At 44.2% G+C, this 27,923-nt stretch overlaps 1 protein-coding gene across 3 annotated transcripts in view; it reads right to left on the reverse strand.

Moving 5' to 3' along the window:
• The window catches only part of oxr1a (oxidation resistance 1a), a 588,813-nt gene that overhangs the window by 551,288 nt on the left and 9,602 nt on the right, over positions 1–27,923 (reverse strand). For 2 of the 3 annotated variants that reach the window (XM_080193727.1, XM_080193723.1), the window contains exon 2: positions 1,535–1,725. The exons of the other annotated variant lie outside the window; for it this stretch is intronic. The gene's annotated coding sequence lies outside the window, so the exon portion shown is untranslated. The remainder of the gene's footprint in view (positions 1–1,534; positions 1,726–27,923) is intronic. 3 annotated transcript variants of the gene reach the window in all.

The raw sequence follows: 27,923 nt of genomic DNA on the forward strand, positions 1-27,923 counted from the left end.
GGAGACTTGGACAAGTTGCAGAGCTGGGCTGAGAGGTGGCGGATGGAGTTTAATACGGAGAAGTGTGAGGTAATTCACTTTGGCAGGAATAACAGATGTGTTGAGTATAGGGCTAATGGGAGGACTCTGAATAGTGTGGATGAACAGAGGGATCTAGGTGTATGTGTACATAGATCCCTGAAAGTTGGGAATCAAGTAGATAAGGTTGTTAAGAAGGCATACGGTGTCTTGGCGTTTATTGGTAGGGGGATTGAATTTAGGAGTCGCAGCGTCATGTTGCAACTGTACACAACTCTGGTGCGGCCACACTTGGAGTATTGTGTGCAGTTCTGGTCCCCACATTATAGGATGGATGTGGAGGCTTTGGAGAGGGTGCAGAGGAGGTTTATCAGGATGTTGCCTGGTATGGAGGGGAGGTCCTATGAGGAGAGACTGAGGGATTTGGGGTTGTTTTCGCTAGAAAGAAGGCGGCTAAGAGGGGATCTTATTGAAACATATAAGATGATTAGAGGTTTAGATAGGGTGGACAGTGATAGCCTTTTTCCTCGGATGGAGAAAGCTAGCACGAGGGGGCATGGCTTTAAATTAAGGGGGGGTAGTTATAGGATGGATGTCAGGGGTAGGTTCTTTACCCAGAGGGTGGTGAGGGATTGGAATGCCCTGCCTGCTGCAGTTGTAAATGCGCCTAGTTTGGGGGCGTTTAAGAGATCCGTGGATAGGTTTATGGATGAAAAGGGATTGGTTTAGGTTAGAGGGTCATTGTTTTTTTAACTGGTCGGCGCAACATCGTGGGCTGAAGGGCCTGTTCTGCGCTGTAATGTTCTATGTTCTATGTTAGTTACAAGCGGGCAAAGGTTCAAGGAGAGAAGGGAAGGTTAAGGAAGATGCGTGAGGGAAGCTTTTCATGCAGAGAGTGGTGGGTGCCTGGGACACGCCGCTAGAGGAGGTGGTGGAAGCAGGCACATTCGTGTCATTTAAGAGGCTTCTGGATGGTTACATGACTAGGGAGGGAATAGAGGGATACAGAGTAAGGGCAGAAGCTACTTTTATAGTTTAGTTAGGGCATCATGATCAACATCGATTTGGTGGGCCGAGGGGCCTGTTCCTATGCTGTACTTTTCTTTGTTTGTTGTAACAGGGAGGAAACTGTTCAACCTACGCTGCCTTCATAGAAATCATAGAAACCCTTCAGTGCAGAGAGAGGCCATTTGGCCCATCGAGTCTGCGCTGAACACAATCCCACCCAGGCTCTACTACCTTATCCCTACATATTTTACCCACTAATTCCTCTGATCTACACATCTCAGGACACCAAGGGGCAATTTTAGCACGGCCAATCAACCTAACTGCACATCTTTGGACTGTTGGAGGAAACAGAGCACCCAGAGGAAACACATGCAGACATGGAGGAGAATGTGCAAACTCCATACAGGTAGTGAACCAAGCTGGGAATGGAACCCAGGTCCCTAGACCTGTGAAGCAACAGCGCTAACCACTGTGCTACCGTGCCGTCCAAAACCAATCCAAAACCAACCTCGGTTGTAGAGCTTCAGTGTGCAGATGATGTGTAGAGGCTCTGTTGAGATGTTGGAGGATAAGCATAACTCCAAATAACCTTTCTACTCAATTCTTCAAGCACGACTTGCCCTGCATGTGACAGGGCCTGCAGATCCCGCACTGGATCATCTCAGAACCCACTGGACTGCAGTGGAACCAAGTAATTCCCTGTGGAAAAAAAAAGAAAAAAAGGACAAAGACAAACAGAAAGGAATTTCCTAACAAAAGTTAATTTATTAGTTACAAGTAAGGCTTACATTAACACTGTAATGAAGTTACTGTGAAATTCCCCTAGTAGCCACAAGTCCGGTATGTGTTCGGACCAATGTACCTAACCAGCATGCCTTTCAGAATGTGGGAGTAAACCGAAGCATGGGGAGAACGTCAAACTCTGCAAAGACAGTAACCCAAGCTGGGATTTGAACCCAGGTCCTTGGTGACGTAAAGCAGCAGTGCTAACCACTGAGCTAATCCATGCTACCCAATTTCACATCTCACCCAAATGGCCTGGCTCTGACTCGATGTTTTTTTGACCCTCTGCCCCCATCAAAAACTTCCACCGCAGCGAAAAAAGTAATTTTGAATTCTTCAATTCCTTTCAAAACCCTAAAAACACCCCTCAACCTTCGAGATTCCAGGAAATACAAGCTCACCTCATCATTTAACTCTTGGAGTCGTACTAACACACTGGTAAATCAACATTGCACTTCAGCCAATTTAATGCAACGTTCCTGATATGATCAAGACCTTTAATCCGGACCTTCAGAGCACCCTCCATGCTCTCATCCCATGTACTCCCCGCGTTGGAGATCTCTACTGCCTCCCAAATGTACACAAGGCAAACACACCCGGCCGTCCCATCGTACCAGACAATGGGACCCTGTGCGAGAACCTCTCCGGCTACGTCGAGGGCATCTTGAAACCCATCGTACAAAAGAACCCCCAACTTTTGTCGCGACACTACAGATTTCCTATGGAAACTCAACATACGTGGAGCAGTTGAACCAGGAACACTCGTCACAATGGATGTCTCGGCACTCTACACCAACATCCCCCACAACGATGGCATGGCTACAACTGCTTCAGTACTCAACACCGACAACTGCCAGTTTCCAGATGCAATTTTACAACTCATCCGCTTCATCCTGGACCACAATGTCTTCACCTTCAACAATCAGTTTTTCATCCAGACACACGGAACAGCAACGGGGACCAAATTCACACCTCAATACGCCAACATCTTCATGCACAGGCTCGAACAAGACTTTGTCACCACACAGGACCTTCAACCGATGCTATACACTACATACATCGATGACATTTTCTTCCTTTGGACTTACGGTGAACAATCACTGAAACAACTATATGATGACATCAACAAGTTCTATCCCACCAGACTCACCATGGACTATTCTCTGGAATCGGTGACATTCTTGGACCCACGCATCTCCATCAAGGACAGTCACCTCAGCACCTCACTGTACCGCAAGCCCACAGATAACCTCACGATGCTCCACTTCTCCAGCTTCCACCCTAAACACGTTGAAGAAGCCATCCCCTTCAGACAAGCCCTTTGTATACACAGGATCTGCTCAGATGAGGAGGATCATGACAGACGCCTTCAGATGCTCAAAAATGCCCTCATAAGAACAGGATATGGCGGTCAACTCATCGATCGACAGTTCCGACGTGCCACCGCACCGGCCTCCTCAGAAAACAACCATAGGACACGGTGACCAAAGAACCCTTCGTCGTCCAGTACTTCCCCAGAGCGGAGAGGCTATGACATCTTGTCCGGAGTCTTCAACACAGTATTGATGAAGACGAACATCTCGTCAGGGCCATCCCCACTTCTTGCCTTCAAACAACCGCACAACCTCAAAACAGACTGTTGTTCGCAGCAAACTACCCAGCCTTCAGGAGAACAGTGACCACAACACCACACAAACCTGCCAATGCAACCTCTGCAAGACATGCCGGATCATCGACATGGATGACATCATCTCACGTGAGAACACCATTCACCAGGTACGTGGCACATACTCTTGCAACTCGGCCAACGTTGTCTACCTGATACGCTGCAGGAAAGGATGTCCCGAAGCATGGTACATTGGGGAGGCCACGCAGACGCTACGACAACGGATGAATGAACATCGCTCCATCAGGCAAGGCTGTTCCCTTCCCGTTGGGGACTGAAGTATTCGCAGGCATTCGGTCTCTGATCTTCAGGTAAGCGTTCTCCAAGGTGGCCTTCACGACACATGACAGCGCATAGTCGCTGAGCAGAGACTGATAGCCAAGTTCCATACATGAGGACGCCCTCAACCAGGATCTTGGGTTCATGTCACACTATCTGTAACCCCCACAACTTGCCTGGACTTGTAAAATCACACTAACTGTCCTGTCTGGAGACAGTACACATCTCTTTAACCTATGCTAATACTATCTCCACTCACATTGCCTGCATCTTTAAGACTTGAATAACAGGTTAGCTCTAAAGACTTGCATTCTGAATCAGTATTCTGTAAACCGTGTGTGTTCTTATATGCCCTTCTCTGATCAGAACCTTCCACACACCTGATGAAGGAACACCGTTTCCGAAAGCTTGTAGGATTACTATCAAATAAACTGGTTGGACTTTAACCTGGTGGTGTTGTGAGACTTCTTATGTGTTTAGCCCAGTCTAACGCCAGCATCTCTACCTCCTGAAATGATCTGGCCAGGGCTCCTTTTCCTGTCGCAAAAATCTTCCCCTTTATATTTTAGCATTCTAAATTACGGAGGTGAATGTTCCACTAGGTAATTTGCCATTGTACATGAAGGACCATAGGCATCAATTGCATACACAAGGTCGTATAACACATGAAGGGCATCACTCAGCAAGCGTGGGACAATGCAGGCCACAGCTGGGCTACAGATTTAACTACTGCTGTCGGTGTCATTCCACATCACACTCTAGCAATCTAGCCAACTGAACTAACTGATACCCACTAACTTTTCATTAATAGTTTTGAGTTTTTTGTACCTGGTCACTACATTTTAGTGGTTTGTGTATGAGTCTCCACTGCCAGCATATTAAGGAGCACAGTACCAATGTAGTTAAATGGAATTAAGACACGTCAGTGATGATCCTCCTGGTTGGTGAACAGGTTTAAGGACTACCCCTTGTTTCTGTGATCACACCATCAGTAGACACACAGTGGTTAGCACTGCTGTGTCACAGTGCCAGGCACCTGAGTTCGATTCCCGGCTTGGGTCACTGTCTGTGACCCAAATGTTTGCACATTTTCCCCGTGTCTGCATGGGTTTCCTCCGGGTGCTCCAGTTTCCTCCTACAGTCCAAAGATGTGCAAGTTAACTCGATTGGCCATGCTAAATTGCCCCTTACTGTCAGGGGGACTAGCTGGGATAAACATCTGGGGTTATGGGGATAGGAACTGGGTGGAATTGTGGTTAGTGCAGACTGGGCTGAATGGCTTCCACTGCACTGTAGGATTCTATGATATAGTTATAATATTTAAGGGATAGGGCACTTAGGCTTTAAAAAAATTCACATGACGTGGGCATCTCTCTCTAAGCCAGCATTTTTATTGCCTATCCCTAAATGCCTGTAAGAAGGTGATAATAAGCTGCATCCTTAAACCGCTGCAGTCCATGTGGTGTAGCAAGGGAGTTCCACGATTTTGATCCAGCAACAGCGAAGTAATGGCGACATATTTCCAAGTAACGACAGCATCGTAGAATCCCCACAGTGAGGAAGGTGGTCATTTGGCCCATCAAGTCTGCACCAACCACAATCCCGTCCAAGCCATATCCCCATAATCCCACGTATTTACACTGTTAATCCCCCGGCACTAAAGGGGCAATTAAACATGGCCAGTCAACCTAACCTGCACATCTTTGGATTATGGGAGGAAACCAGAGCACCTGGAGGAAAACCATACAGATACGGGAAGAACATGCAAACTCCACACAGACACAGTCACCCAAGGCCGAAATGGAACCCAGATCCTGGCGCTGTGAGGCAGCTGTGCTAACCAATGTGCCACCATGCTGCCCTCAATGTACTTGATGGGGAACTTGCAGTTGGCGTGTCCCCATGGGTCTGCTGTCCTTGTCCTTCTAGGTCTTTGTTTAGACGGTGCTGTCAAAGGAGCCTTGGCAAGTTGCCAAGTGCCTGAAAAATGGGCATTTCTGGCTCACTGAACAGGTTTTCACTGCTGTCATGGCCAAGATGAAAGTTCTTTTTGCGTGCTATGTTATTTCAAACAAGGCTGCAACAATAAACCAGCACTTTGTTCAAAGGAATTACCATTGCTCACCGAATAACTTGATTTCAAATCATGCCCTTAATTCATCAAGATATCCACAGTAAAATGACAAAACAAAAGAGTACAATAGGAATAGCACATAGCATAGCAAACATGGCAAAAACAAGGCCATCAGTAATCCTAACTTCATCCTCTGAACCGATTAAAAATATAGAAACATTTACTCCCAATGTAGAACATTTGGAGTTTAATGCGGAGAAGTGTGAGGTAATTCACTTTGGTCGGAATAACAGATGTGTTGAGTATAGGGCTAACGGGAGGACTTTGAATAGTGTGGATGAGCAGAGGGATCTAGGTGTATGTGTACATAGATCCCTGAAAGTTGGGAATCAAGTAGATAAGGTTGTTAAGAAGGCATACGGTGTCTTGGCGTTTATTGGTAGGGGGACTGAATTTAGGAGTCGCAGCGTCATGTTGCAACTGTACACAACTCTGGTGCGGCCGCACTTGGAGTACTGTGTGCAGTTCTGGTCCCCACATTATAGGAAGGATGTGGAGGCTTTGGAGAGGGTGCAGAGGAGGTTTACCAGGATGTTGCCTGGTATGGAGGGGAGGTCCTATGAGGAGAGGCTGAGGGATTTGGGGTTGTTTTCACTGGAAAGAAGGCGGCGGCCAAGAGGGGATCTTATTGAAACATATAAGATGATTAGAGGTTTAGATAGGGTGGATAGTGATAGCCTTTTTCCTCTGATGGAGAAAGCTAGCACGAGGGGGCATGGCTTTAAATTAAAAGGGGGGGGTAGTTATAGGATGGATGTCAGGGGTAGGTTCTTTACCCAGAGGGTGGTGAAGGATTGGAATGCCCTGCCTGCTGCAGTTGTAAATGCGCCTAGTTTGGGGGCATTTAAGAGATCCGTGGATAGGTTTATGGACGAAAAGGGATTGGTTTAGGTTAGTGGGTCATTGTTTTTTAACTGGTCGGCGCAACATCGTGGGCCGAAGGGCCTGTTCTGCGCTGTAATGTTCTATGTTCTAACACTGCAAAAGACATCAGCTCGAGATTTTTTTGGCAAACTAACCAAGATATTTCAACCTACAGCAGGAGATTTCTGAATCCCAAAATAGTCAGATGACACAAAAAGAGGCACACCAGAGCAAAGCCAAGTAGTGATAATGGCACCCAAGAACCAGAGATACTTTGGTAGCAATAATAGGGAGACATTTTATGTCTTGAATGGGTATAAATTGAGGGAGGTGGTTACTCAAAGACCTTGGAGTCCTCGTCTATCAGTCGCTGAAAGCAAGTAGATACAGCAGACAGTAAAAGGAGGCAAATAGTATATTGATCTTCATAGCAAGAGGATTTGAGAATAGGGATAGGGACGTTTTACTGAAATTCTGCAGGGCGATGGTGAGGCCACACGTGGAGCATTGTGTACAGTTTTGGTTTCCTTATCTGAGGAAGGATGTCCTTGCTACTGGAAGGAGTATAGTGAAGGTTTACTAGGCTGATTCCTGGGATGGCAGATCTATCAAATGAGGAGAGGCAATTAGGATTATATTGCCTGGAGTTTAGAAGAGTGAGAGGGGATCTCATAGAAACTTCTAAAAATTGTAACAAGGTTAGATTGGGAACATTCTTTGAGTCTTCCCTATGTTGGGGAGTCCAAAATTAGGACTCTTAGTTTGAAGATAACCTTTCAGAACCGAGATGAGGAAAAATTTCTTCACCCTGAGGGGATGAATGTGAGGAATTCACTACCACAGAATGTAGTTGATGCCAAAATTTTGTCTGATTTCAAGAAGAAATTAGATATAGCTCTAAGGACTAAAGGGATGATCAAGTTATTGAATTTGATGATCAGCCATGATCAAAATGAATGGCAGAGAACAAGCTCGAAAGGCCAAATGGCCTACTCCTGCTTCTATTTTCCACGTTTCTATAACTTAAAGACAGTTGAAGAAACAATACATAACTAATATTACAGCAAAAACAGAATCCATACATGCTGGAATAAATAATAAGAAAGGACAATCACACCACCAGGTATAGTCTACAGATCACTGAACAACTTACAGGAAGAAATATCTGATCGATGAAATAAGTAAGATGCCAAATGACAATCAAGAACATTTCAGCTACCCTTCAATAAATTGGTAAAGAAAAAGTGAAGGGAATGGAGTTTTCAAATAACATGTACAAGGACTCCATTCTTTTCCAGAAGAATGGATTTTAAAAGGATTCATGCTGAACCAATCTTAGTAAATCTTTTGCAGAAGAAATCAAGCAGATACTGGTAATGTCATAGATGTAACAGTTGGATTTTTAAAACACCTTCAACTGTCACAAGTTGGGGAATTGTCCAAAAGGATTGCTGTTGGGAACACTTTTTTACTACTTGCGTAAGAGATTTGGACTTGGGAATCAGAAATACAAATCTAAAATTTGAGGTAAAATCAAAAATTAGGCATATTGTTCATACTAAGGAAGATTATGACAAAATAAACTTGCAGAATAAGTTTGAATAGGAAATTTATTTCAATGCTGTTTAGTTTGAAGTAGTGCACTTTGGTTAGAAGGAATAAGGAATTTGCCTATCCTTCATCAAATAAGAGCCTAACTGGGATATAGGAGCAAAAAGGACCTAAGCGTATAGATTTACAAATCATTCAAAGTAGCAGGTTAATAAAGCTATAGAAATGCAAAACAAAACCTGGCTCAATTCTCGGGGACTAGAAATGAAAACCAGAAATGTTTTAGTCAAATTTAGTTGACGTAGTGTATATGGATTTTAGCAAAGCATTTGATAAGGTTCCCCATGGTTGGCTATTGCAGAAAATGCAGATGCAAGGGATTGAGGGTGATTTAGCAGTTTGGATCAGGAATTGGCTAGCTGATGGAAGAGGGTGGTGGTTGATAGGAAATATTCAACCTAGAGTTCAGTTACAAGTGGTGTACTGCAGGGATCTGCTTTGGGGCCACTGCTGTTTGTCATTTTTATAAATGAGCTAGATGAGGATGTAGAAGGATGGATTAGTAAATTTGCTGACAACACCAAAGTCAGAGGAGTTTAGACAGTGAGGATGGATATTACAGTTTGCAGAGGGACATAGATAAGCTGCAGAGCTGGGCCGAGAGGTGGCAAATGAAGTTTAATACGGAAAAGTGTGAGGTGATTCACTTTGGTAAGAATAACAGGAGTACAGAATATAGGACTAAATGGAAGGACTCTTAGTAGTGTTGATGAGCAGAGAGATCTCAGGGTACATGTGCATAGCTCCCTGAAAGTTGGCACCCAGGTTGATAAGGTTGTTAAGAAGGCGTACGGTGTGTTTGCTTTTATTGGTAGAGGGATTGAATCTCGGAACCATGAGGTCATGTTACAACTGTACAAAACTCTGGTGCGGCCGCACTTGGACTATTGCGTACAGTTCTGGTCGCCGCATTATAAGAAAGATGTGGAGGCATTGGAAAGGGTGCGGAGGAGGTTTACCAGGATGTTGCCTGGTATGGTGGGAAGGTCTTATGAGGAAAGGCTGAGGGACTTGACGTTACTTTCATTAGAGAGAAGGTGGTTACGAGGTGACCTAATTGAGGCATACAAGATGATCAAAGGATTGGATAGGGTGGACAGTGAGAGCCTTTTACCTCGGATGGTGATGGCTAACACAAGGGCACATGGCTTTAAATTAAGGGGTGGTAGTTATAGGAACCTACAGAGGTAAGTTCTTTACTCAGAGGGTAGTAAGGGCGTGGAATGCCCTGCCTGCAGCACTTGTGGACTCGTCAACTTTATGGGCATTCAAATGGTCAGTGGATAGGCATATGGATAACATTGGAATAGTTTAGGTTAGAGGGTCATTAGATTGGTTCCACTGGTCGGCGCAACATCAAGGGCCGAAAGGCCTGTACTGCGTTGTAATGTTCTATGTTCTAAATTTGTATTGAATCTTGGTTTGATCACATTACAATATGGAGACCAGCACATTAAGGAAAAAAAAAGTACAGGCACTAGAGAAGATGAAAGAAATGCCTGACACCAGAACTGAGAGGTTTTTAAAAACTTATAAAAGAACAGACTAAATGCATCTTCCACTCAACCATGCATCAGCCTTCCGCAGGAACTGCTTCCTCCGTGACACTCTGGTCCACTCCTCCATTGCCCTTTTCCTTCTCACAGCACCTTCCCCTGCGATCACAGAAAGAGCTACATCTGCCCCTTTACCTCCTCGCTTCTCACTGCCCAGGGCACCTAACATTCCTTTCAGATTAATCAGTGTTTTACTTGCATCTCCTTCAATTTCGTTGTCACTGCTCTCAATGTGGTTTCCTCGACATTATTGAGCCTAAACATAGGCTGTATGGAACATCTTCTTCAAGAATGATCACAAACTTCCAGGTTTCTTGCCATTTCAATTCAGCATCTTGCTCTAATGTTCACATGTCCTTCCTTGGCCTGCTGCAATGCTCCAGTAATGTCCAAAGAAACAGAAGAACAACACCTCATTGTCTGATTAGGCATATTACAGCCTTCTGGACTCAACATTGAGTTCAGCAACTTTAGACTGTGAACTTTCCCCTCTGTCTTGACCATGTTTTTGTTTCCTCGATCTGACCTAATATAACCAACCCCCCCCCAACACCTGCAGAGCCATCTGTCCCTGGTTTTCCAGTTTTGTTTCTACTGAGCACTGACCTTCATTCTCATGTTAACACATTCTGCTGACTTACCTTCTTCAGTCCTTAATGCCACCATTGATATCCCCTTTGACTTATGCCCATTATATATTTGTCAATCAATCCTTAGCTCCGACGTATCCCTGTCGCTTCTGTCCTAGCACCTCTTCCACTGTGTAATTCATTCCATTTCTATCCCTCTCCAATTCTGGACTCAAAACGTTAACACTGTTTCTATCTCCACTAATGTTGCCAGACCTGCTGATTTTATCCAGCATTTTCTATTTTATTTCAGAATTCCAGCATCCCACAGTATTTTGCTTTTGTATGCTTACTGTTTAAAGAAAGACTAAACAGGCCAGGCTGCTCTCTCTAAAACGAGAAGACTGAAAGGTGACCTTTAAAATTATACAGAAGTTCAATTGAACAAACCTAAAGATGTGAGGGTAATGAAAATAGTTTCTCCCAAGTTTCCTTTTTGATTTATTGGTAATGAAATGGATAATCTTGACCTTAGTGATGAAGAAATCAGTGAGCATCTTGCACTTGTTAGAGAACAGGATAGAGGATGTGTGGGAGAGGAGTCTAAGAAGACAACTCGCAGTAAAAGAAAGGACCGAGGATATCTTTGCATTCAGGATGATCTTGGAGCAATGAACTGTAAAAATACAGAACACTCTTTAGATTAGGAAGTGGTATCACCTTCATTAGCAGATATAGTCAGGGAATGTGTGACTGCAAGTGAGGCAGATAATCCAACAAGTATGAGATTCTTGCTGGATGTGTCGATGAGGGCAAAATCTGCAAGATGAATGAGTAAACTGATCACATAATCATTCTCATTTGACACAGAGATCAGATTTAACTTCATATCTAGGCCATCACTATTTCCACCTTCACAACATCGTTTGACCTTGCCCCATGACAGTTCATTTGCTGCTGAAACTCTCATTCATGCCTCTCTTACCTCTGGAGTTGGCATGGCACGGTGAGACAGTGGTTAGCACTGCTGCTTCACAGTGCCAGGGACCCAGGTTCAATTCCTGGCTCGAGTGGAGTTTGCACGCTTTTCCCCCCCGTGTCTGCATGGGTTTCCTCTGGATGTTCTGGTTTCCTTCCACAGTCTGAAAGACGTGCTGTTAGGTGCATTGACCCAAACAGGTGCTGGACTGTGGTGGCTGGGGGAATTTCACAGTAACTTCATTGCAGTGTTAATGCAGCCTTATTTGTGACTAATAAATAAGCTTTAACTTTATTTCCAAGCACTCCCAGCTGATCTCTCAGCTTTTACCCTCAATAAACAAAATCATTCAAAATTCTGCTGCCTCATATCCAGACTCACACCTAACCCCTTTTACCATGTGCTTACTACAGCAATACCTTGATTTTAAAATTCTGATCCTTGTTTTCAAATTGCAGTAGGGCCTTGTCCCCTCCCTCTTTCTAATCTCTTCCAGTGCTACAATCCTCCAAGATATCTCCACTCATCTAATTCTGGTTTCTTGAGGATTTCTGATTTTAATTGCTTTGTCATTCATGGCTCTGCCTTCAGCTGCCTATACCCTGGAATTGTTCCAAAGTTTCTCCACCTCTCTCTCTTTACTCCTTTTAAGACACCAGTTAAAACCAAGTGTTACTGTGAAGTGCCTGGAAACATTAAAAAGGTATTATAAAAAATATATTAATGTAAAGGTTGTGCGAATGCCTCCTGGATCAAACTGTTGAAATAACTCTTCCCCTCCTTGATGCCCTACAATGGCAATCTCTTCAATTCTGAGCTGGTCTGAGAGGTGTACCCACTTACTGTGGATGTTGGGATTGCAAAGCTGTGAACAAATTCACAAGTGTTGCACACACCACCTGTAGTGCCATTCCTATCTAATTAATTCAATGAATGAAATAAGTTTATATAATCAACTTGGCTTATAATTAATTTCTGAACTAATTACTTGATTTTAAGTGGATTAAATTAAATTTTGGCTTGTAGCATAAACTATGAGAAGGGTTAAAGACAAAAAGCAGTATTCTGCACCAAAATCCCCTGTTCACCAAACTTCTAATGTTAACATTGTCTGTGATGCATTCTGTTTATGACTACTTAAAGGCGTATTGAGAAAGTCAGGGGGCATGAGATCCAAGGGGACATTGCTTTGTGGATTCAGAACTGGCTTGTCCACAGAAGGCAAAAAGAGTGGTTGTAGATGGGTCTGACTTCCATGCAGAAAGAGTGACCACTGGAGTGCCCCAGGGATCTGTTCTGGGACCCTTACTCTTTGTGATTTTTATAAATGACCTGGATGAGGAAGTGGAGGGATGAGTTGGTAAGTTTGCTGAAGACAAAAGGTTGGAGGTGTTGTGGATAGTGTGGAGGGATGTCAGAAGTTGCAGCGAGACATTGATAGGATGCAAGACTGGGCAGAGAAGTGGCAGATGGACATCAACCCAGGTAAGTGTGTGGTGATTCATTTTGGCAGGTCAAATAGGGTGACAGATTATAATATTAAGGGTAAGACTCTTGGCAATGTGGAAGATCAGAAGGATCTTGGGGTCCAGGTTCATAGGACGCTCAAAGCAGCTTCGCAGGTAGAGGCTGCGGTTAAGGCGGCATTCATGTACTGGTATTCATCAATCGAGGAATTGAGTTTAGGAGTCGGGAGATAATGCTGCAGTTGTATAAGACCCTGGTCAGACCCCACTTAGAGAAATGTGGAAGCCATAGAAAGGGTGCAGAGGAGATTTACAAGGATGTTGCCTGGATTGGGTGGCATGCCTTTTGAGGCTAGGTTGAGAGAGGTTGGTCTTTTCTCCTTGGAGAGATGAAGGATGAAGGTGACCTGATAGAGGTATATAAGATGACGAGGTATTGATCGAGTGGATTCTCAGAGGCTTCTTCCCAGGGCTAAGATGGTTGCCACAAGAGGACACAGGTTTAAGGTGCTCGGGAGTAGGTACAGAGGAGAGATCAGGGTAAGTTTTTCACTCAGAGGGTGGTGGGTGCGTGGAATCGGCTGCTGGCAGTGGCGGTGGAGGCGGATTTGATAGGGTCTTTTAAGAGACTTTTGGATAAGTACATGGGACTTAATAAGATAGAGGGTTATAGGTAAGCCTAGTAGGTAGGGACATGTTCGGCACAACTTGTGGGCCGAAGGGCTTGTTTGTGCTGTAGTTTTTCTATGTTTCTACGTGACCACTCAAGGCTGTCTCACGATCTGTATATTCCTCATTTTTGTCCAACATTTACTCCTCCAGCCAAGCCTTAAACAGCTCGAACATGCAAATGTCCCAGTAGAAGCATCTTGCAGGCCCACAAAGGGACAGAAACTTTCCACCAGCTCTTGCCACTGGGAGAGCCTCTCATAAGATTGGTGAGTTAGGAAAATGACACCATGAGTTGATCACCCAGTGAGGGTTTGTGAGCTAAATGGAATCATTGAGCTGCGAGTTAAATTTCTTACATTTCTGGCTGCAAGGTGTATTTCCTCCCTCTGTACATTCCTCTCCACCCCTCAGTCTTAGAAGATACAACAGTACAGCACAGCGCAGCACAGGAACAGGCCCTACAGCCCACAATGTTGTTATGCCAGACACGATACCAAATTAAACTAATCGTATCTGCCTGCATAACCACCCCTGGCAGCGTGTTGCAGACATCTAGCACTCTAAGTAAAACCCTGCCCCTCACATCACCTTTGAACTTTCCCCCTCTCACTTTAAGTGCATACCCCCTAGTATTGGACGTTGTCAACCCTCTCAATGCCTAGACTTTTAAATCAGGTCTCTACTCAGCCTTTGACACTCAAGAACTTTGACTAAGAAACAATCCTAGTTTGTCCAGCCTCTCCTTATAGCTCATATCCTCTAATTCAGGTAGCATCCTGGTAAACCTCTTCTGCATACTTTCCAAATCCTCCACGTTATTCCTGTAATAGTGGCCAGAATTGAAAACTATGTTCTGTGTGTGGCTTAACTAAAGTTTTATAAAGCTGCAACATGACAGCCTGACTCTTGTACTCAATGCCCCAACCAATTAAGTAAGCATGCCATCCACCTTCTTTACAGTAACTTCATTGCAGTGTTAATGCAAGCTGACTTGTGACACTGATAAATAAACTAACCATCCCAACTACTTGTGTGGCCACTTTCAGGAAATTATAGACTTGAACCCAAATATCCCTCTGTACATCAATGCTGTTCAGGGTCTCCCATTTCCTGGATACTTACCCTTAACATTTGATCTCCCAAAGTGCAGCATCTCACACTCGCCCAATTTAAACCTCCATCTGCCATTTCTCCGCCCATATCTGTGGCTGATTTATATTCTGCTGTATCCTTTAACAACCTTCCTTGTCTGATGACACCTGTTGTTGCTACTCTTCTTCCTTCAAGTGCAAGCACCTCTAATTCAATATTGTGCAATCTTCAGGTTGACCATGATGATGCACAAAACTATCCAGGGCAAAGAATTCCTACAGTACAGGAGGCCATTCAGCCCATCCAGTATACATTGATTTGCCGACAGTATTTTACCCAGGCCCTCTCCCTGCTTCACACATTCACCATGGTTAATCCATCTAATCTATACATCTTGGGATACTAAAGAAGTAATTTAGCATGGCCAATCTACCTAACTCACACAGTTTGGACTGTGGGAGGAAAGTGGAGCTCCCAGAGGAAAGCCATACAGACATAGGGAGAATGTGCAAATTCCACGCTCAAGACTGGAATTGAACCCGGATTCCTGGTGCTGTGAACCAGCAGTGCTAGCCACTACGCCACCATCATGTCAGATTGCAGGAAACCTAACCAAATTGTCCAACTCAGTTACGTATTCTACAATGATCCTAGTTGTGCTCTGGCTTTATCTGGTTCTGAAACAAGCAGAAAACGCTAGAAAATCTCAGCAAGTCTGACAGCATCTGTGGGGAGAGAACGGAGCCAACGTTTCGAGTCTCGAGCACAATTTAATTGGATCTGTACTGCTTAGACATGGTAAGATTGCATAGAGGTGGCATCAACCAGATCTGTAATGGATATCACTTGTCATGCTTCGCCAAAATCAGGGATATTGTGAGAGTAATTGAGAATGAAAACACTGGGGATGTTGCGAGGCATCTTTCACATGTCTGTACGTTACTGCTTTAATAATGGGTTATGAACTGGACATTCACAGAATGGTATATTTCCCTATTATTTAGTGCTGCTGACTCTGATAGCGTGTGACAGACTGCACGCTCCTATGTGCAAGGGAAGTCAGCAACTGCTTCAAAGCCACAAGTCCTGTCCATTGCAGAGGTCAGAGTAAATGTTAACATACTGCTTGCTCACGGTAATTACAATGTCAGCCATGTACTTAATGCAAACTGGGAGAAGTGATACTGCAGTAGACCAAAAGGATTCAAGTGAGATAAAAATTCAATGCTGTGGTGATTGAAGGCCAGATATGATATGTTCCCAAGATCCAGACAGCAGCAAGTTATGGTCAGGAGGTCCGTTACAGTCTGCTTGAAAAAGGTGAGTTTTCTCCAACATTGCTATTCAGGCATATCCATGGAGATGGTTTGTGGCTGACAGACTCTTTCCACTGGGAACTGGCTCCTATACACTGCAATCCTCTCCCCATTTCTGTTGTCTTGTGTGGCACAGGTGCTGTTTATGGTGGTTGCTGAGGCTACGAGCTCCTGTTCCAAAATTTCATTCATCCAAACAAAGAAATGATATGTCTCCCATAGAGACATCTGACTGAAGATCTGCAGGGTAACTGTGATGCAGAGATCATGATCTGGAAGTTGGAAACATTCCTGGCAATTGGGACAGCAAGTGACCCACTATGATCCATTCAGTTACAGCTGACACTTACATGCTTTCAAGAACTCAAGTAAATACATTCTCCCAAATTCCTTACTGGATTGTTAGTAAATATCTAGTTATGGAGTACAATCATAGAATGGTTACAACATAAAAAGATGTTTCTGCCCATTCTCTCTCTCAGCTAGTGCCACTCTGGCCTTTTCCCTGTAGCCCTTAAATTTTTCTCTCAAGGTAATTATCCAATATCCTACCAAAAGCCATGATTGAATCTGCCTTCTCCACACAAACCAGTCTCTGCCACTCTCTTTTTGGAAATCAACAGTTGTCTTTAGGATCCGAACCCTTCCACCAAAAGGCACTACTTTTCCCTGTCTAGATTCTGCACTACTTTTAACATCTTTATCAGATTTCTTCTCAACTTCCTCTTCTCGAAACAGAGCAATTCTTGCTTCTGCAATTGATTCATGTAATTATGGTCACTCATTCCTGGACCCATTCACATCAACCTTTTCTATACACTTCTAAAGCTTTCAGTTCTTTCCTAAAGTGCGGTACCTGGAATAAGACGTTATACTCCAAATGAGACCAAACTAACATCTTAAGTAAGGTTATCTTGCTTGTTTTTGTACCCTATGCCTCAATTTATAAAGCTCTGGATCCTAGCTGCTTTTTTAATCACTTCCTCAAATCATGATTAATAAATCTACTTGCGTTTTTTGAGGATGTAACTAATCATAGAACCCTACAGTGCAGAAAGAGGCCCTTCAGCCCATCGAGTCTGCACTGAACATAATCCCACCCAGGCCCTACCCCCATATCCCTACATATTATAGCCACTAGTCCCTCTAACCTACGCATCCCTGGACACCAAAGGGGCAATTTCTTAGCATGGCCAATCAACCTAACCTGCACATCTTTGGACTGTGGGAGGAAACTGAAGCACCCGGAGGAAACCCACGCAGACATGAGGAGAACGTGCAAACTTCACACAGACAGTGACCCAAGCCAGGAATCAAACCCAGGACCCTGGAGCTGTGAAGCAGCAGTGCTAACCACTCTGTGGTGCCGTGCCACCCAAATAGAAGACATAAGAGAGAATCTGTGGATGTGGTGTATTTGGACTTTCAGAAAGCTTTTGGTAAGTCTCATAAGAGGTTTGTGGACAAAGGTAAAGTTCATTGACTCAGGATACTGCCATGGATCAAGAATTGGGTGACAGACAGGAAACAGAGTGGGAATGAATGGGTCTTTTTCAAATGAGAGGCAGTGACCAGTAGGGTACTACAAAAATCAGTGCTAGGACCCCAACTATTCATTACATACATTGGATGAACCAAACATTGCAGCCAGGATTCTCCCAGAAAAAATTTAAGTGAGGAATTCGCATAAAAGCTGGAGTAACTCAAACTGTTTTTTATCAAAATGAATCTCCCACATTCGGAGCGAGATCTCGGTGAAAATCTGGGGGGTGGGGCCTATTGCCGCTGGAAAGGCCAGCAGCATAGCGCTGAGTCAGCAACTGCACATGCGCCGATTTTTCATAGTGGAGATCAATGCATGCACAATATCCCTGCACTGCTGTGTGACCCATCCAGCCCCCCCAATCGCTGGCTACTTGGATCAGAACCAGTATGGTCCCCCCCGCCAGCCCCCCCACCACCGGAAACCACAATCCTCCCCTCCCCCCGGATGGCCAGCCTCAATCAGCCCCTTCCCTCCCTCTGCCTGCAATCCTGACTTGAGTGGCAGTGCCCCCCCCCCCCCCCCAACTCCCACCCATTGGCCCTGCCCCTTGGCACTACCCAATGCCTGGTGGACAGTGCCAAGGTGCTCCCACAGACAACTCCCATTTACCTGAGGAAGGAGCAGCGCTCCAAAAGCTAGTGGCTTTTACTACCAAATAAAGCTGTTGGACTTTAACCTGGTGTTGTGAGACTTCTTACTGCGTTTATCCCAGTCTACCAAATCATCTGTACCAGTGGGCAAGGCCAGCAATGCACAGGAGGCACACCCCTTATCTCTCAACTCCTGGGAGCCTATTCGGCCACCCTTACTCCTGAGGGGTCAGGCCCTGTTGTAAACCCCTCCTGGCAGAAGGAGAGATTCTATCAGGCCCGTAGCCATTAATGATATTTAAATACAAATTTTAAATATGGATTTCCAGCGCAGAGCTGATAACACTGGAAACCCTGGCCCTGGAGATGCATGGAGGCCGTGGTGCACAGTGGTAAATGGCTCCACTGGTGTCTCCCGACCCATTGCTCAAGCAGCGCAGCAGCTGGGAGAATCACCCTCAACATTTCCAAGTTTACTGACAACACAAAACTAGTAGAATTGAGAGTTGTGAGGAGGCTACAAGAAGACTTGGAGAAAATATATGGCAGGTGTAGTAGTGTGGCTAAATGTGAAACTCTACACTTTGATGTGAAAAATAGAAAGGAATATTATTTAAATGGTGATATATATGGAAGTGTAGATACACTAAGGGATCTGGGTGTTCTTGCACACCTGTCAATGAAAGTAGGTTAAAGTCCAACAGGTTTATTTGGTAGCAAAAGCCACTAGCTTTCAGAGCGCTGCTCCTTTGTCGGGTGAGTGGGAGCTCTGTTCACAAACAGGGCATATAAAGACACAAACTCAATTTACAAAATAACGTTTGGAATGCAAGTCTTTACAGGTAATCAAGTCTCAAAGGTACAGACAATGTGAGTAGAGAGAGGGTTAAGCACAGATTAAAGAGATGTGCATTGTCTTCAGCTGGGACAGTTAGTGAGATTTTGCAAGCCCAGGCAAGTCATGGAGGTTACAGATAGTGTGACATGAACCCAAGATCCCGGTTGAGGCCATCCTCAACGACTGTGTTGTCGTGTACCGTGAAGGCTGCCTTGGAGAATGCTTACCCGAAGATCAGAGGCCGAACGCCTGTGACTGCTGAAGTGTTCCCCAACAGGAAGGGAACAGTCTCACCTGGTGTTCACTCATCCGTTGTTGTAGCGTCTGCATGGTCTTCCCAATGTACCATGCCTTGGGACATCCCTTTCTGCAGCCTATCAGGTAGACAGAATTGTTGACCGTGCAGACGCTATGACTATAAGGAATGCAGTGGAGATTCATTTGGCTAATACTAGTGTTGGTGGGACTGTCCTTTGAGGAGAGATGGGTTCAACTGGGCCTGTTTTCATTAGAGTTTAATAGGATGAGAGGAGATCTGGTTAAAACGTATAAAATTCTAACAGGGCTAGAGAGGCAAGTTGCAAGGAGGATGTTTTCCCTGGTTGGGGAACTTAGAACCGGGGACACAGTCACAGGATACACGGTAAACCATTTAGGACTGAGATGAGGGAAATGACTTCAAAAGGGTAGTGAACCTATGGAATCCTTTACCACAGAAGGGTGTGGAGGCCAAGTCACGGAATTCCGTTATGGTGCAGAGGTGATGTGTCCCTCTGCGTGATTTACAACATCCCAAAGGGATATACCTCACCTCATAATCTTATATGAATGTGTGCGGGGAAGCTACTGGTTTTGGTAAATTAAAGCAGGATCTGACATTCTATCATGAACAATTAACAGGTCTTTATCTTAAAATTGGTGACAACCTTATTAAACAATTACCAAACTGAGTAAAATCTCGATAGAATGCTGTTTGAATATGGTGACTCATTCAGGAATAACAAAATAAGTCTGCAGAGATACAGTCACTCTCAAGTAACACAATACCAGGTGTTTGTTGGAATTACGAACTTTCTCCTGATGCTTCCATCTGGATTACTTGCTGTGCTGGTATCTCTTTCGCTTTAGATGGTGATTTTCTGAAGATAAATACATATTAAACTGCAGGATTCTATATGAGAGCTCATATACCACAGGTGGCACGGTAGCATAGTGGGCTGCATTGCTGCTTCACAGCTCCAGGGACCTGGGTTCGATTCCCAGCTTGGGTCACTGTCTGTGTGGAGTTTGCACATTTCTCCTCGTGTCTGTGTGCGTTTCCTCCGGGTGCTCCGGTTTCCTCCCACAGTCCAAAGATGTGGATTAGGTTGATTGGCCATGCTAAAATTGCCTCTTAGTGTCCCGAGATGTGTGAGTTAGAGGAATTAGTGGACAAATACGTAGGGATATGGGGGAAGGGCCTGGGTGGGATTGTGGTTGGTGCAGACTCGATGGGCCGAATGGCCTCTTTCTGTACTGCAGGGTTTCTACCTCTCCCTCCTAATTAAAGAGTTGGCAAGCTTACTTCCCCTTGTCTGGGTTTAAATACCCAGAATTACCTCACAGTATTCTTGCAATGAGTGGTTTGAGACTGTCAACAACACATTGGAATTCCGTTGGTTCTGTGTCTTTGAGTACTTGCTTTAAAAATCACTGGAGCAATTCAAAAGCTTGTTTTGCTATGCTGGAACAGTGGCTGCTAAGCCCTTGATGCAATGTTGCAAAATTGGCTTTTACAGCCTGCTTTTTGCATTTTAAAAATTCCAAGCACAAAGACACATTTTAAAGAGACAATGCCATATGATTGCTTCTTTTGGTTTTAGCATTTTTCAATATTTACATTTGTCAAACATCATATTTTTAACCTTACATTTATAACTTAATATAGTCAAGAAAGAGGTAGATAATGTTTTTAGATTTTAATGGCATCAAGGGATATGAGGAAACAGGAATATAGTGCTGAAAATTGAGATTCAGCTGTGATCACATCAAATGGAGGAGCAGGCTCAAAGGCTGAATGGCCCCGCGTTTCAATCTGTCCGAATGCTTTCAATGATTTGTGCGCATATACCACAGGTCTTCTATTCTTGCAAACCCTTACAGGAAGAATGAAGAGATACAAAACATGATAAAGTGTTTTACTGCACACTTCTTTGCATTAAGTTTCATCCTTCTACCACCCTATCTATATATCCTGTTGAAGCTGATAGCACAAAACTTACTGTGTATACTGTGAGCAATCTGCAAATTATGAAGTTGTGGACAGAGAATCTGGAGCTGTTTTTAAATTACGAAAGTGAAAATTGAGAAGACTCAATTAGCCAAATGACTTCCTTTTATCTTCTCCATTTTATGACAACGCCACCGAAGTCTAACTATGTGGAGGAGTCCTGGAGCTACATGCTCACAGGCGCCAGATCCACTTTTAATTTTTCCCAGAAAAAGTTCCTTTAACATTGTCTTAATACCTACTCATGCAACACTTAGCTAATGCAATGCGCAGAAACCAATTTGAGCAGACATGATGATAAATATGTTGCTCTGATCACTGGTTTCAGTCAAGAATGGACGTGCTGTAGGAGATAAAAGAATAAAACAGAATGATAGCCAAAAGGAAAGAGCAAACAAGGAAAAGGGAAAATATTTTTGAAAACTGAAGAATGTAACTGCACTGTTCAAATGATTACCAGGCACTTGTAAATTTATACGACGACTATCTGATAATAACAACCTCCAAAATGTATGTTCCTCAGTAGTCACACACGCACACCATTTGTCAATTGTGGAGGCACCATTTCATGGTCACTTTCAATCCTTTGCACTTTGAGCACCTACCTCAACAAATTATGGTTCCTCAGAGCAGCAACAGGTAGTTTCTGCAGCAACGTGATATTTTCATAGTTAATTACACAATCATTGTTTCATACAAGATAAAATCTGACAACCGAAGTAAATACGTTGATTTGGGTGTCATTATGGCCAAAAAAGTTGGATTGTCCAAGTATTTTAGTCCCCAATCTCTCTTGCTTTCACTTTATCCTCTCGTGTAGACAGTGTACTTTGGTTTCATAGGTGATGGCATGTCTACAAGTTGCATCAGGAAGTGCCGACTTGTTATATAAACACATTTTTCCACCAGACAGGAACGTGCAGTTATCAGAACGCAGATATCAGAAAACACATTGTCCTATGCTGGAGTGGGGCTCTAGAGCATATTCAGCCACAAAGGGTGAAATCATTTTGAAGTTAGACCAACAATCAAAGCCTCCAGTCAAATAGAATGCCATAAAATGACTGAAGTGCATCATTGAATCTGCTTGACCTACAGTTGTGTCACCACTGCAAGCAAGAATGGAGAATTTGGTGCTCAGTTCTGTTCACTGCAGTGGGACCAGAGAATTCTGCCAGCGTGAATGGTCAGAAGATTCCGGCCGTGATTTCTATGTCACACCATTGTTAAACTTGTGTAGTGTAAATGTAAAGTTAGCAGTAAAGCAAACTTCAGATTAAACAGAGTGTCAACTCTTTTCTGCAGAGTTTTCCTCTGGTTTTCTCCAACATCAGGTATTTTAGCTCCCAATCCAGGCTACATATACAATATAATTGCAAAAAAAACCATGTGGCAGCATTATGTAAATAGGCTCTAAAATGTTAAACCTATTTAGTGGACGGGATTTTAATAAAATCTGTCACAATATCACAAATCACCCTCTGAACAGCCAAATAGAGAAGTATTAAATAAGAACATAAGAACTAGGAGCAGGAGTAGGCCATCTGGCTCCTTGAGCCTGCTCCGCCATTCAATAAGATAATGGCTGATCTTTGTGGACTCAGCTCCACTTACCCACCCATTCACCACAGCCTTTAACTGTTCAAAAATGTATCTATCCTTGCCTTAAAAACATTCAAATGAAGTAGCCTCAACTGCTTCACTGAGCAAGGAATTCCACAGATTCACAACCCTTTGGGTGAAGACGTTCCTCCTCAATTGCTTCCCCTTATTTTGAGGCCATGCCCCCTAGTTCTAGTTTCACCCGCCAGAGGAAACAACTTCCCTGCATCTATCTATTTCCTTCATAATCTTACATATTTCTATAAGATGTCTCTTCATTCTTCTGAATGCCAGTGAGTATAGCCCCAGTCTAATCAGTCTCTCCTTATAAGCTAACCCCCTCAACTCCGGAATCAACCTAGTGAATCTCCTTTACATCCCCTCCAATGCCAGTATATTCTTTCTCAAGTAAGCAGACATCGTACTCCACGTGTGGCCTCACCAACACCTTATAGGCATATGGATAACATTGGAATAGTTTAGGTTAGAGGGTCATTAGATTGGTTCCACTGGTCGGCGCAACATCGAGGGCCGAAGGGCCTGTACTGCGCTGTAATGTTCTATGTTCTATTATACAGTTGAAACATAACCTCACTGTTTTTAAACTCCATCCCTCTAGCAATGAAGGACAAAATTCCATTTGCCTTCTTAATTATCTGCTGCACCTGCAAACCAACTCCTTGAGATTCCAGTACAAGGACACCGAGGTCCCTCTGCACAGCAGCATGTTGCAATTTTTTTTAATTATTTAAATAAATAGTCCATTTTGCTGTTATTCCTACCAAAATGGATGACTTCACATTTACCAATATTGTATTCCATCTGCCAGACCCTTGCCCACTCATTTAGCCTATCTATATCCCTTTGCAGACTTTCAGCATCCTTTGCACACTTTGCTCTGCCATCTACTTTAGCATCATCTGCGAATTTTGATACATTACATTTGTCCCCAATTCCAAATCATTACGTAAATTGTAAACAATGGCGGTCCCAACACTGATCCCTGAGGCACACCACTAGTCACTGATTGCCAACCACAAAAACACCCATTTACCCTTACTCTTTGCTTTCTGTTAGTTAACCAATCCTCTATCCGTGCTAATACATTACCCATGAAGTAGGGAAAGGGTGAATGCATTTTGTACCTGAAGGGAAAGGGTTTATGGATTTTGTACCTAGAATATGTCACAAACAAAACCCTTCCTCATGGCTGATCTCCTTTAGCATATTAATGCCAGGAGCAATATAAAAGTTATTTTTTCATGTATTATATGCTTTAACTCTCATTTTTATGAAGACAGATAGTTTAATGCGGCTGTTATTTTGTAGACATTGCAGATTTTACCCATTTATTTTAGTTGGACATCGTTACACAGATGACAGTTTACGATACCAGCTTTTGACAGCTGCTGATGGCAGATTGCAATATCAGCTTTTAACAGGAAGAGTCCTGCTGGGACAACCGCGATCGCACAAGTAACTTCAAAGACAGGGATGTCGGTACTGCTGCAGAAGAGTTTTGAATCGTGACCAGATTGAAGACTGTCATGACTCCAGGACTGTGATTCCTGATTAACTCTGGGGCTGAATCACGACCAAGGAAGACCCGGAGGTCTGGCAGGAATTAGAACTTTGAATCGTGATTACTGCCGAAGCTCAGTGTATAAATGCCCACTTGTGTTTGTGTTCTGAGAAGTCTGGTAGCCCTGGTTGGAACCACAGACTCTGGAATAAAACACCAGAGTTTTGAAATTAAAACCACTGTATTTTGACTCACTAACAGTCTCAGAGGTATTATTTTACCTCCAACACCCATAACACCATGCACCTTTATGTTATGGAGCAGCCTTTGGTATGGCACCTTCTGGAAATCCAGGCAAATGCCTTCTGGAAATCCAGATACACCACATCTACAGGTTCCCAATTGTCCACTGTGCATGTAATGTTCTCAAAGAATTCCACCAAGTCAGTCAAACATGATCTTCCCTTCATGAACCCATGCTGTGTCTTACAAATGGAACGATTTATATCTAGACGTCTCACCATTTCTTCCTTGATGATAGATCCAAGCATTTTCCCTACTACGGAAGTTAAGCTAATCGGCCTATAGTTACCTGCTTTTTATCTACCTCCTTTTTTAAACAGTGGCATCACATTTGCTGTTTTTCAATCTGCGGGAACCACCCCAGAATCCAGCAAATTTTGGTAAATTACCACTAGTGCATTTGCTATTTCTTCTGTCATTTCTTTTACAATATGTACTTTCGTGTGAAAAGGTCATTTTGGAGGCTAAAACTAAAATGGAAAATGCTGGAATCATTCATTAGTTCAGACAGTTTCTATGCAGAGAGCAGGATAAGGTTATCATTTTAGGTCAATTACCTTGCATTTTTGGATTACATCTTTAATAAACTGTTGGATCAAAGTCTCCCATCTACAGGATGTTGGAGACTGGATGTAAAGCGGAAGGGGAGTGTGAAAACCCTGTGCAAGTCCTGATGCATAGACCTGTGTGGGAATTGCCCAAGTTTAAGATTGCGATTGACAATTTGCTTATTCCATGGGACCCTCAAAAACCTCTGACCCTGAGCAATAGTTAAAGACTTGAATCAATTCCACAGTATTTATCTGGGTCGTTACCCAGAGAAAATGTTGACCAGTTTAAAACCCAATCTAACACTGAACGACTGGCTCCTTCAATTGATGCCCATGCCCCACGCCCCACACCCCCTCCTCCCCCCAGTCATCCAACTGCTTGGCTGACCCAACAACCACCCTGTAATAAGTTTTCCGAGACAGAAGTCCCTTCACCAAAATACTTTCATTTACAATTTCAACAGCTCGGGTCCGGGATGTCGCAGCTGGGCTGCAGAGGAACCTGGAGTGGGAGGGTGAGAATCCGGTCGTTGTGGTACATGTGGGTGCCGGCGACGTAAGCAAAACGTGGACTGAGGATCTGGGGAGGGAGTATGAAAAGCTGGGAATGGAATTAAAAAGTAGAACCGACAAGGTGGTTATCTCTGGACTACTGCCTGAACCGAGTGCAGACGGGCATAAGGTTGACAGGATTAAGGAAGCGAATGGGTGGCTCAGGGATTGGTGTGGGAGGAATGGGTTTGAATTTATGGGGCATTGGCACCAGTATTGGGGTAGGTGGGACCTGTTCGGGCGGGATGGGGTTGGTCTGAACCGTGCTGGGACCAGAGTGCTGGCGAATCGAATAAAGAGGACTGTAGACAGGGCTTTAAACTAATTACGAGGGGGGAGGGTGCGAGGGTAGGTGACGATACGAGGTCTAAAGTTAAGGATAGGGTACAGGTAAGGGAAGAGGCCGAGGATGTCCCAATAATAGAGGGAGTGGGGGCGTGAGTATGGTTGGTGGCGTTACGGCAAACAGGGTCCAGGTGAAGGCTGGGACGAAAGCGCTTTATCTGAATGCACGAAGCATTCGGAATAAAGTGGATGAGCTGGTGGCGCAGATCGACACAAATGGATACGATCTGGTGGCCATTACAGAGACGTGGCTGCAAGGTGACAGGGACTGGGAGCTGAATGTACAGGGCTATCAAGTGTTTAGGAAGGATAGGCAGGAGGGAAAAGGGGGAGGCGTAGCTCTGCTGATTAAGGATAGCATCAAGGTGGTAGCAAGGGATGATATTGGAGCCAAGGAGCAGAACGTGGAATCGTTGTGGGTGGAGATTAGGAACAGCAAAGGGAGGAAGACGCTGGTGGGTGTCGTCTATAGGCCCCCGAATAATGATCTGGAGGTGGGGCGGGCTGTTAACGTGCAAATAAGTGCGGCGTGCAGGAATGGGACGGCGATAATTATGGGGGATTTCAATCTATATATTGATTGGTCGACCCATGTTGGACGCAGTGGGCTCGAGGAGGAGTTCTTGGAATGCTGCCGGGATAGTTTCCTGGAACAGTGCGTGTTGGAGCCGACGAGGGAGAGAGCTATCCTGGATCTCGTGCTATGTAATGAGGCGGGTAGAATTAGGGACCTTGCGGTGAAGGATCCTCTTGGGGAGAGTGATCATTGTATGGTGGAGTTTCTGGTGCAGATGGAGGAGGAGAAAGTGGGTTCCCGGACACGCGTACTTTGTTTGAAGAGAGGGGAGTACGGTAGGATGAGAGAAGAATTGGCGAATGTGGACTGGGGGAGCGCGTTGGAGGGAGGAGGGTCTGCTGGGGAGCAGTGGAGGATCTTTAAGGAGATCTTTCTTGGTGCTCAGCAGAAATTTATTCCGATGGTCAAAAAGGACAGTAGGAGGAGAGGTAATAAGCCGTGGATAACGAAGGAGGTGAAGGAAAGTGTTAAATTAAAAGCGGAGGAATTTAGAGTAGCTAAGAGTAGTGGGCGAGAAGAGGATTGGGAGAGGTTTAAATGTCAACAAAGATTGACAAAGAAGTTGATAAAGAAGGGTAGGAGAAACTATGAAGCTGGGCTAGCGCTTAATATAAAAAAGGATAGCAAGAGTTTTTATAAATATATAAAAAGGAAGAGGCTGGCTAGGGTGAACGTTGGTCCTTTAGAGGATGAGAAAGGGGACCTAGTGGTAGGGGATGGGGATATGGCTAAGGTATTGAATAACTTTTTTGTTTCTGTCTTCACGGAGGAGGACGTGAATAATTTGCCGGGTGTTAGTGATGGAAAGGTGGTAGGACTGGAGGGTCTCAATGACATTACTGCTACTAGAGAGGCGGTGCTCGACAGACTGGAGGGGCTGATTGTGGACAAGTCCCCAGGACCGGATGGAATGCATCCGAGGGTTCTGAAAGAAATGGCGGAGGTGATAGTGGATGCCTTGGTGGTTATTTTCCAGACGTCGCTGGATTCCGGGGAAGTGCCGGAGGATTGGAAAACGGCTAATGTTACGCCGTTGTTTAAAAAGGGTGCCAGGCAAAAGGCGGGGAATTATAGGCCGGTTAGTTTAATGTCTGTGGTAGGTAAAATGTTAGAATCCGTCATTAAGGAGGAAATTGCGAGGCATCTTGAAGGGAATTGCTTGATAGAGCAGACGCAGCACGGTTTCATTAAAGGGAAGTCGTGTCTGACAAATTT

Source organism: Carcharhinus amblyrhynchos, chromosome 8 (assembly GCF_965287045.1).
Source record: "Carcharhinus amblyrhynchos chromosome 8, sCarAmb.v2.hapA, whole genome shotgun sequence".
NCBI classification, from domain to species: Eukaryota; Metazoa; Chordata; class Chondrichthyes; order Carcharhiniformes; family Carcharhinidae; genus Carcharhinus; species Carcharhinus amblyrhynchos.